The sequence below is a fragment of the Triticum aestivum genome, chromosome 4D (assembly GCF_018294505.1).
Source record: "Triticum aestivum cultivar Chinese Spring chromosome 4D, IWGSC CS RefSeq v2.1, whole genome shotgun sequence".
NCBI classification, from domain to species: Eukaryota; Viridiplantae; Streptophyta; class Magnoliopsida; order Poales; family Poaceae; genus Triticum; species Triticum aestivum.
The window spans coordinates 427,562,367-427,574,559 of NC_057805.1; positions in this window are offsets into that span (position 1 = coordinate 427,562,367).

The following is a 12,193-nucleotide window of genomic DNA, read 5'->3' on the forward strand; positions in this document are numbered from 1 at the left end:
TCAAAAACAAAAGGTATATCTTTTTGTAATAGATTAGTCAAAGGCCGAGAAATTTTTGAGAAGTCCTTAATGAACCTCCTATAAAAACCGGCATGACCAAGGAAACTTCTTATACCTTTGATGTCCTTAGGACACAGCATCTTTTCAATAGCATCAACTTTAGCTTTACCAACTTCAATACCTCTTTCTGAAATTTTATGCCCCAAAACAATGCCTTCATTAACCATAAAGTGGCACTTCTCCTAGTTCAAGACAAGATTAGTTTCTTCACATCTCTGCAAAACTCGATCAAGGTTGCTCAAGCAATCATCAAAAGAGGATCCATAAACGGAGAAATCGTCCATGAAAACCTCACATATCTTTTCACAAAAGTCAGAAAATATAGCCATCATGCATCTTTGAAAGGTAGCAGGTGCATTACATAAACCAAAAGGCATACGTCTATAAGCAAAAGTACCGAAAGGGCAAGTAAAAGTGGTCTTTGCTTGATCATCAGCTGACACAGGTATTTGAGAGAAACCAGAGTAACCGTCTAGAAAGCAAAAATGTGTATGTTTGGATAATCTTTCTAGCATTTGATCAATAAAAGGTAAGGGGTCATGATCCTTTTTAGTAGCCTTATTTAATTTGCGGAAATCAATTACCATCCTATAACCTGTAATAATTCTTTGCGGGATCAATTCATCTTTAGCATTAGGAATGACAGTAATACCTCCTTTCTTAGGGACACAATGGACAGGACTTACCCACTGACTATCAGCAACGGGATAAATAATACCTGCCTCAAGGAGCTTTAGTATTTCCTTTCTTACCACTTCTTTCATCTTAGGATTTAGCCATCGTTGGTGATCAATAACTGGTTTGGCGTCTTTCTCCAAATTTATTTTGTGTTTTTTTTTGACTATGCAAATTTATTTTGTGTTGACATACAGTGGGACTAATGCCCTTAAGATCATCAAGAGTATATCCACTAGCAGCACGATGCTTCTTCAGAGTTTTCAATAATTTTTCTTCCTCCTTCTCTGAAACGTTAGCACTAATAATAACAGGATATATCTTCTTTTCATCAAGATAAGCATATTTAAGAGTATCAGGTAATGGTTTAAGCTCAAACACGGGATCACCCTTGGGTGGAGGAGGATCCCCTAGGATTTCAACAGGCAAGTTGTGTTTCAGAATAGGTCCCTGTTTAAAGAATACTTCATCTATTTCTCTTCTTTCATTCATGAACATATCATTTTCATGGTCAAGCAAATATTGTTCTAAAGGATCATTAGGAGGCACAGCAATAGAAGCAAGACCAATAATTTCATCCTTACTAGGCAACTCCTCATCACGAGGTTGTCTACGAAATTTAGAGAAATTAAACTCATGAGACATATCATCTAAACCAATAGTAACAATATCCTTCTTGCAGTCTATCTTAGCATTAACAGTATTCAAGAAGGGTCTACCAAATATAATGGGACAAAAGCTATCTTGTGGGGAACCAAGAACAAGAAAATCAGTAGGATATTTAGCTTTCCCACACAAGACTTCAACATCTCTAACAATTCCAATCGGTGAAATAGTATCTCTATTAGCAAGTTTAATGGTAACATCGATATCTTCTATCTCAGCTGGTGCAATATCATGCATAATTTATTTGTATAAGGAAATAGGTATTGCACTTGCACTAGCACCCATATCACATAAGCCATGATAACAATGATCTCCTATTTTAACAGAAATAACAGGCATGCCTACAACAGGTCTATGTTTATCTTTAGCACCAGGCTTAGCAATTCTAGCAGTTTCATCACATAAATAAATAGCATGCCCGTCGATATTATCAGCCAAGAGGTCTTTAACCATAGCAATATTAGGTTCAACTTTAACTTGCTCAGGAGGTTTGTGTGTCCTAATATTACTTTTGTTGACTAGAGTTGAAGCTTTAGCATGATCCTTTAATCTAACAGGGAAAGGTGGTTTCTCAACATAAGCAGTAGGAACAACAGGATCATTATAAGTGATAGTCTTTTCTTCAACCTTAATAGGTGCAACTACCTTTACTTCAACGGGAGGATTATATTTAAACCACTTCTCCTTAGGGAGATCAACATGAGTAAAGGATTCACAGAAAGAAGCTACTATCTCAGAGTCAAGTCCATATTTAGTGCTAAATTTACGGAAAACATCGGTGTCCATAAAAGATTTAACACAATCAAACTTAGGTGTTATACCTGACTCCTTACCTTCGTCGAGATCCCAATCTTCAGAGTTGCGTTTAATTCTTTCCAATAAATCCCATTTGAATTCAATAGTCTTCATCATAAAAGAACCAGTACAAGAAGTATCGAGCATGGAGCGATTATTGTCAGAAAGCCGAGCATAAATTTTTTGAATAATCATTTGTCTTGAGAGCTCATGATTGGGGCATGAATATAACATGGACTTAAGCCTCCCCCAAGATTGAGTGATGCTTTCTCCTTCGCGAGGCCAAAAATTATATATATATAATTAAGATCATGATGAACAAGATGCATAGGATAAAACTTCTGATGAAATTCCAATTTCAATCGCTTGTAGTCCCATGATCCCATATCATCACATAGCCTATACCATGTCAATGCATCCCCCTTCAAAGATAAAGGGAAGACCTTCTTCTTGATAACATCATCGGGCATACCTGCAAGCTTAAATAATCCACAAACTTCATCCACATAGATTAAGTGTAAATCGGGATGCAATGTTCCATCTCCTGCAAAAGGATTAGCTAGCAGTTTCTCTATCATACCCAAAGGAATTTCAAAGTAAACATTTTCAGTAGGTTCAGTAGGTTGAGGAGCAACTATTTGCTCTACTGGTCGGGGTGAAGATACCCCGAACAAGCCCCTCAAAGGATTACATTCCATAGTAACAAGTGACAGTAAATTTCAGCACACTATATAAATTTTTCCTTACCAAATTCCACTTACCAAAGGCGCTTCACTCCCCGGCAATGGCGCCAGAAAAGAGTCTTGATGACCCACAAGTATAGGGGATCTATCTTAGTCCTTTCGATAAGTAAGAGTGTCGAACCCAACGAGGAGCAGAAGGAAATGATAAGCGGTTTTCAGCAAGGTATTCTCTGCAAGCACTAAAATGATCGGTAACAGATAGTTTTGTGATAAGATAATTTGTAACGGGTAGCAAGTAACAAGTGTAAATAAAGTGCAGAAAGATGGTCCAATCCTTTTTGTAGCAAAGGACAAGCCTGGACAATTTCTTATATGAAGGAAAACGCTCCCGAGGACACATGGGAATTATCATCAACCTAGTTTTCATCACGTTCATATTATTCGCGTTCGGTACTTTGATAATTTGATATGTGGGTGGACCGGTGCTTGGGTGCTTTCCTTACTTGGACAAGCATCCCACTTATGATTAACTCCTATTGCAAGCATCCACAACTACAAAAGAAGTATTAAGGTAAACCTAACCATAGCATGAAACATATCAATCCAAATCAGCCCCTTACGAAGCAACGCATAAACTAGGGTTTAAGCTTCTGTCACTCTAGCAACCCATCATCTACTTATTACTTCCCAATGCCTTCCTCTAGGCCCAAACAATGGTGAAGTGTCATGTAGTCGATGTTCACATAACACCACTAGAGGAAACACAACATACATCTCATCAAAATATCGAACAAATACCAAATTCACATGACTACTAATAGCAAGACTTCTCCCATGTCCTCAGGAACAAACGTAACTACTCACAAAGCATATTCATGTTCATAATCAGAGGGGTATTAATATGCATAATGGATCTGAATATATGAGCTTCCACCAAATAAACCAACTAGCATCAACTACAAGGAGTAATCAACACTACTAGCAACCTACAGGTACCAATCTCAGGCTATGAGACAAAGATTGGATACAAGAGATGAACTAGGGTTTTAGAGGAGATGGTGCTGGCGAAGATGTTGATCAAGATGGACCCCCTCCCAATGAGAGGATCATTGGTGATGACGATGGCGATGATTTCCCCCTCCCGGAGGGAAGTGTCCCCGGCAGAACAGCTCCACCAGAGCCCTAGATTGGTTCCGCCTCGTGGCGGCGGAGTCTCGTCCCGAAAGCTTGCTTATGATTTTTTCTCGGACGAAAGACTTCATATAGAAGAAGATGGGCACCGGAGGGCCACCTGGGGGCCCATGAGGCGGGGGGCGAGCCCAGGGGGGTAGGGCGCGCCCCCCACCCTTGTGGCCAGGGAGTGGGCCCCCTTTGGTATTTTCTTCGCTCAGTATTTTTTATTATTTCCAAAAATGACTTCCGTGGAGTTTCGGGACTTTTGGAGTTGTGCAGAATAGGTCTCTAATATTTGCTCCTTTTCCAGCCCAGAATTCCAGCTGCCGGCATTCTCCCTCTTTATGTAAACCTTGTAAAATAAGAGAGAATAGGCATAAGTATTGTGACATAATGTGTAATAACAGCCCATAATACAATAAATATCGATATAAAAGCATGATGCAAAATGGACGTATCAGCCCTCTTCCCATGCTGGGCCCTAAGCCTGCCCACTCTATGAGCCGCCCTGCTGATCTTGCGTCTGGGCGCCTCAGCCTGTCTTGAGTCTTGCTTCTCAGCCGCCACCTGGATGACCCGGCCCAATCTGGCGGGTCATATCATGGGGTTATATCCCCAAGATACTTATGACTCCTCAATGCCTTCCCTTGGGCCCAAGAATGGTGAAGTGTCATGTAGTTGATGTTCACATGATACCATTAAAGGAAGAACAACATACATATCATCAAAATATCAAACGAATACCAACTTCACATGATTACTTATAACAATATTTCTCTCATGTCCTAAAAAGAAAAGTAACTACTCACAAATCATATTAATGTTCAAGATCAAAGGTGTATTGAATAATCTTAAGGATCTAAACATTTAATCTTACACCAAATAAATCAACTAGCATCAACTACGAGATGTAATCCAACACTAGTAGCAACCCACAGGTAACAATATGAGGTTTTGAGACGGAAATTGAATACAAGAGATGAACTAGGGTATGAGAAGAGATGGTGCTGGTGAAGATTTTGATGAAGGTTGGTCCTCCCATGATGAGAGGATCGTTGGTGATGTTGATGGTTTCAATTTCCCCTCCTGGAGGGAAATTTACTCGGCAAAAGTGCTCCGGCCTAGGTGCCTCGAGACGGCGGTGCTTTGCAGTCTTCTCCTTCTTTTTTCTAGGGTAAATAACCTCGTATGGCAGAAGATGGGCATCAAAGGCCAGCTGGTGGGGCCACGATCTCATAGGGCACGTCCTAGGGGGCGCCCTGAGATTGTCCCGGGTGGGCCCCCACTTGGTATTTCTTCAACCAATAGTTTTTATATATTCCAAAATAATTCTTCTTAAATTTTCAGGTCATTTGGAGCTGTGGAGAATATCTATCTCTGCTATAACTTTTCAGGTCCAAAATTCCATCCGCGGGCAAACTTCCTCTTCATGTGAAATTTGCCAAATAAGAGAGAACCGACATTAGAATAGCATCACAAAGTGAAATAATGACCCAAAATATAATAAATAACAATACAGAAACATGATGCAAAATGGATGTATCAACAACATCCATTAATCCCTATGGCCCACATGATCCTGCATAACCCTCGGTGCTTCTCGATTTCGTGTACCTAAGTCCCTGACCCGTCTCCTCAGCCCTTCTCTAGCGTCCAACACTCCTAAAAGTCTTAGTATAAGTGCCTCACACAATTGCGCCTTAGTTCTTTTTAGATCAATGAATCACATTGTATTTTTTTGTGAAATCGATTTGTTATGTCAAGACCAAAGACCGAACCGAATTGACCGAAGATCGAATAGAGAAAAAACAGAAACAAGAAGTAAATTTGCTATACTGATTTTTTGGAAGGCCGAAATGACCGGACGAACAAAACATACACACTAACACCCAGACTTATACGTGTAGATGGAGGGAGTGGTGAGTGATACATCTCCAACGTATCTATAATTTTTGATTATTCCATGCTATTATATTATCTGTTTTGGATGTTTTACATACATTAATATGTTATTTTATATTATTTTTGGGACTAACCTATTAACCTAGAGCCCAGTGCTAGTTCCTGTTTTTTCCTTGTTTTTGAGTTTTGCAGAAAAGGTATACCAAACGGAATCCAAACGGAATAAAACCTTCGCGATGATTTTTCTTGGACCAGAAGACAACCAGGAGACTTGGAGAGGAAGTCGGAGGAGCCACGAGGACGGAGGGTGCGCCCAGGGGGTAGGGCACGCCCCACCCTTGTGGGCCCCCCATGACCCTCCTGACCTAATTCTTTCGCCTATATATATATTCCCAAATATCCCCAAACCACCAGAGGCATCCACGAAAACACTTTTCCACCGCTGCAACCTTCTATACCCATGAGATCCCATCAAGGGACATTTTCCTACACCCTACCGGAGGGGGATTCGATGACGGAGGGCTTCTACATCAACTCTATTGCCCTTCTGATGAAGCGTGAGTAGTTTACCACAGACCTACGGGTCCATAGCTAGTAGCTAGATGGCTTCTTCTCTCTCTTTGATTCTCAATACCATGTTCTCCTCGATGTTCTTGGAGATCTATTCGATGTAATACTTTTTTGCGATGTGTTTGATGAGATCCGATGAATTGTGGATTTATGATCAGCTTATCTATGAATATTATTTGAATCTTCTCTGAATTCTTATATGCACGATTTGATATCTTTGTAATTCACTTCGAACTATCGGTTTGGTTTGGCCAACTAGATTGGTTTTTCTTGCAATGGGAGAAATGCTTAGCTTTGGGTTCAATCTTGCGGTGTCCTTTCCCAGTGACAGTAGGGGCAGCAAGGCACATATTGTATTGTTGCCATCGAGGATAAAAAGATGGGGTTTTCATCATATTTCTAGAGTTAATTCCTCTACATCATGTCATCTTACTTAATGTGTTACTCCATTCTTTTATGAACTTAATACTCTAGATGCATGCTGGATTGCGGTCGATGTATGGAGTAATAGTAGTAGATGCAGAATCATTTCGGTCTACTTGACACAGACGTGATGCCTATATTCATGATCATTGCCTTAGATATCATCATAACTTTGTGCTTTTTTATCAGTTGCTCGGAAATAATTTGTTCAACCACCGTATTATTTGCTGTATTGAGAGAAGCCTCTAGTGAAACCTATGGCCCCCGGGTCTATTTTCCATCATATTAGTTTCCGATCTACTATTTCTGCAATTTTTTACTTTTTGATCTATAAACCAAAAATACAAAAAATATTTACTTTATCATTTATCTATCTCTATTAGATCTCACATTCGCAAGTAACCATGAAGGGATTGACAATCCCTTTATCGCGTTGGGTGCAAGTTGTTTGATTGTTTGTGCAAGTATTCGGTGATTTATGTGTTGTCTCCTACTGGATTGATACCTTGGTTCTCAAACTGAGGGAAATACTTATCTCTAATTTGCTGCATCACCCTTTCCTCTTCAAGAGAAAAGCCAACGCAAGCTTAAGAAGTAGCAGGAAGAATTTCTGGCACCGTTGCCGGGGAGATCTACGCCAAGTCAACACATACCAAGTACCCATCATAAACTCTCATCTCTTGCATTACATTATTCGCCATTCGCCTCTCGTTTTCTTCTCCCCCACTTCTAAAATGATTTTCTAAAAGATTTGCCTTTTTATTCGCCCTTCTTTCGTTCGATCTTATGTTTGCTTGTGTTTCCATGTGCCTTCTATTTTGCTTGCATCTTTGCTTGCTAAAAATCTATTGATATGAATCCACTTAAAGTTTTCTACCTGGATCATCTTCGATCCATATGTGCTCGTGCTGAAACCCCAACTAGTTTAGTTGAGGGAAAATCTTTCGATGAGCATGCTCATTTTGTGCTTCATCATTTGTCTGAAAAAGGGAAGCTCTTATGGAATCAAATAAATTGTTTGCTATGCCATGCTTGGAATCTTTGTGAAATTTGTGATTTTACTTGTTGCTCTAGGAACCCTAAAAAATACCTTCCCTACCTATGTGAGTTTAATGATAATGAAATCTTATCTTCTTATGAAAAGGGTGTTTATAGTTACTATGATATCGAACAAATTGAAGAATTTGATGCTTTTAAGGGTCCTTATGAAGTTGCTTCTTTGATTGAAAAGTATGATATTACTCTCTACAAGTCTGAAATTTTTGACATACTTAAATATTGCTATGAAAACTATGCCCATAATGTCTATGTCAAAGCATTTATTGAGAAAATGACTGTTGCTTTGGAAGAAAATAATGATATGCATGAATCTATAGATAATTATGATTCCGATCATTTGATTGAAATATCCCTTGATGAACATGATGCTTGCTATTCTTGTGGCCGTGATGCCAATATTTATGGAGATGAATTTGCTATAGTTCCTTATGTTAAACATGAGATTATTGCTATTGCACCCGTACTTGATAGTTCCGTAAATCAAAAGCATGATTGCAATGATGTTATTATAAATTCTATTAATGTCAATTGCGCTAATAATATGCAAAACACTAAGCTTGGGGATGCTAGTTTTGCTATGACCGCTACTTATCACAATGATCATGATTGGGGTGAGGTGATAATGCTTCTTATGATTTTGGAAAAAAAATTAAGCCTCATGATGAATATGTTTGCTATAATATTGAAAGTGGGTTTGGAAGAGTGTCAACTTTAGGAAACAATTATCCCACTACTTTGTAGATTGATAAATATTATGTAATTTTTTATAAAAGTGGGTTTGGAGAGGTCATGACTTTATTTGATGATAATCCCACTATTTTGGAGGAGTGTCAACTTTGCATGTATGTGGATCATGTTGAGAATATTTTATGTGATAGTTATATTGTTGAATTTGATTATGATCCTACATGTAATTATTATGAGAGAGGAAAATATGGTTATAGAAATTTTCATTTTACTAAATTACCTCTCTTCATGTTGAGATTGCTAGCGTCTCTTTCTTCTTCCTTGCATATGCTAGTTTTTGCTTGCCTTGATAATTTGTTTGCTTATAAAATGCCTATGCATAGGAAGTATGTTAGACCTAAGTGTGTTTCACATGTTTTATGATGCTCTCTTTGTGCTTCAATTCTTGTCTTCCATGTGAGCATCATTGAATTCTCAATGCCTAGCTAGGGGCGTTAAACAATAGTGCTTGTTGGAAGGCAACCCAATTTTATTTTTGTTTCTGCTTTTCATTCCTGTTTTGCAATAAATAATCCATCTAGCCTCTGTTTAGACGTGGCTTTGTGTTTTAATTAGTGTTTGTGCCAAGTAAGACCTTTGGGATGGCTTACGGCGATAGTTGTTTTGATCTTGCTGAAAAACAGAAACTTTTGCGCTCAGGTAAATAAGTTTCATAATTCACATAAGCGTGCTTTTGATTTGATTATTTTTGCAAAAGATTGGTACACAAATTGCTAATGTCCTATTTTTCAGAATTTTTGGAGTTACAGAAGTATTCGAGAGTTATAGATTATTACAGACTGTTCTGTTTTTAACAATTCTGTTTTCTTTGTGTTGTTTGCTTATTTTGATGAATCTATGGGTAGTATCGGGGGGTATGAACCATGTAAAAGTTGGAATACAGTAGGTATTACATCAATATAAATAAAGAATGAGTTCACAACAGTACCAAAAGTGGTGATTTATTTTCTTATACTAACGGAGCTTATGCGATTTTCTATTGAGTTTTGTGTTGTGAAGTTTTCAAGTTTTGGGTAAGGATTGGATGGACTATGGAATAAGGAGTGGCAAGAGCCTAAGCTTCGGGATGCCCAAGGCAGCCCAAGGTAATATTCAAGGACAACCAAGAGCCTAAGCTTGGGGATGCCCCGGAAGGCATCCCCTCTTTCGTCTTCATCTATCGGTAACTTTACTTGAGGCTATATTTTTATTCACCGCATGATATGTGTTTTGCTTGGAGCGTCGTGTATGATTTGAGTCTTTGCTTTTTTGTTTGCCACAATCATCCTTTCTGTACACACCTTTTGAGAGGGACACGCATGAATTGTGATTTATTAGAATACTCTATGTGCTTCACTTATATCTTCTTAGAGCATGGCGGTGGTTTTATTTTATAGAAATTAATGAAATCTCATGCTTCACTTATATTAGTTTGAGATTCTTTAGATAGCATGGTAATTTGCTTTGGTTATGAATTTAGTCCTAATATGATAGGCATCCAAGAGGGATATAATAAAAACTTTCATATAAAGTGCATTGAATACTATGAGAAGTTTGATTCCTTGTGATTGTTTTGAGATATGAAGAAGGTGATATTAGAGTCATGCTAGTGAGTAGTAGTGAATTTGAGAAATACTTGTGTTTAGGTTTGTGGGTCCCATAACATGCATGTATGGTGAACCGTTATGTAACGAAGTTGGAGCATGAGATATTTTTTGATTGTCTTCCTTATGAGTAGCGGTCGGGGACGAGCAATGGTCTTTTCCTACCAATCTATCTCCCTAGGAGCATGCGCGTGGTACTTTGTTTTGATGACTAATATATTTTGGCAATAAATATGTGAGTTCTTTATGACTAATGTTGAGTCCATGGATTATACGCACTCTCACCCTTCCACCATTGCTAGCCTCTCTAGTACCGCACAACTTTCACCGGTACCATACACCCACCATATACCTTCCTCAAAACAACCATCATACCTACCTATTATGGCATTTCCATAGCCATTCCGAGATATGTTGCCATGCAACTTTCCACCGTTCCGTTTATTATGACACGCATCATCATTGTCATATTACTTTGCATGATCATGTAGTTGACATCGTATTTGTGGCAAAGCCACCGTTCATAATTCTTTCATACATGTCACTCTTGATTCATTGCACATCCCGGTACACCGCCGGAGGCATTCATATAGAGTCATATTTTGTTCTAGTATCGAGTTGTAATTTCTTGAGTTGTAAGTAAATAAAAGTGTGATTATCTCCATTATTAGAGCATTGTCCCATGTGAGGAAATAAAAAAAGAAAGAAAAGGCCGAAAAAAGGAAGGCCCAATAAAAAGAAGAGGAAAAAAAGAGAAGGGGCAATGTTACTATACTTTTACCACACTTGTGCTTCAGAGTAGCACCATGATCTTCATGATAGAGAGTCTCCTATGTTGTCACTTTCATATACTAGTGGGATTTTTTGATTATAGAACTTGGCTTGTATATTCCAACGATGGGCTTCCTCAAATTGCCCTAGGTTTTCATCAGCAAGCAAGTTGGATGCACACCCATAGTTTTCTTTTTGAGCTTTCATAAACTTATAGCTCTAGTGCATCCGTTGCATGGCAATCCCTACTCACTCACATTGATATCTATTGATGGGAATCTCCATAGCCCGTTGATATGCCTTGTTGATGTGAGACTATCTCCCTCTTTTTGTCTTCTCCACAACCACCATATTCTCTTCCACCTATAGTGCTATGTCCATGGCTCACGCTCATGTATTGCGTGAAAGTTGAAAAAGTTTGAGAACATCAAATGTATGAAACAATTGCTTGGCATGTCATCAGGGTTGTGCATGATTTGAATATTTTGTGTGATGAAGATGGAGCATAGCCAGACTATATGATTTTGTAGGGATAAGCTTTCTTTGGCCATGTTATTTTGAGAAGACATAATTGCCTTGTTAGTAAGCTTGAAGTATTATTGTTTTTATGTCAATATTAAACTTTTGTTTTGAATCTTATGGATCTGAACATTCATGCCACAATAAAGAAAATTATATAGATAAATATGTTAGGTAGCATTCCGCATCAAAAATTCTGTTTTTATCATTTACCTACTCGAGGACGAGCAGGAATTAAGCTTGGGGATGCTTGATACGTCTCCAACGTATCTATATTTTTTTATTGTTCCATGCTATTATATTATCTGTCTTGGATGTTTTATATGCATTTATATGCTATTTTATATTATTTTTGGGACTAACCTATTAACCTAGAGCCCAGTGTCATTTCCTGTTTTTTCCTTGTTTTTGATTTTCGCGGAAAAGGAATACCAAAGGGAGTCCAAACGGAATGAAACCTTCACAATGATTTTTCTTGGACCAGAAGACAACCAGGAGACTTGGAGATGAGTCGGAGGAGCCACGAGGCAGCCACAAGGACGGAGGGCGCGCCTAGGGGGGTAGGGC